Source organism: Triticum aestivum, chromosome 4B (genome assembly GCF_018294505.1).
Source record: "Triticum aestivum cultivar Chinese Spring chromosome 4B, IWGSC CS RefSeq v2.1, whole genome shotgun sequence".
Lineage (NCBI taxonomy): Eukaryota > Viridiplantae > Streptophyta > Magnoliopsida > Poales > Poaceae > Triticum > Triticum aestivum.
In genome coordinates, this window is record NC_057804.1 from 36,538,472 (window position 1) to 36,538,786 (window position 315).

Genomic DNA, 315 nt, shown 5'->3' on the forward strand with positions numbered 1-315 from the left:
TTTAAAGCCCTTTATGTGGTGTCGCTCAGACGCCCGACTGTGGCATTTCTGTTAAAGCCCTTTATGTGGTGTCGCTCAGATGCCCGACTGTGGCATTTCTTTTAAAGCCCTTTATGTGGTGTCTCTCAGACGCCCGACTGTGGCATTTCTTTTAAAGCCCTTTATGTGGTGTCGCTCAGACGCCCGACTGTGGCATTTCTTTTAAAGCCCTTTATGTAGTGTCGCTAAGACGCCCGACGGTGGCATTGCTTGTTATTTATTTCATAAATTTTAATACTACTATGTTATTGCATTTTTATAAATAACCACCTACAC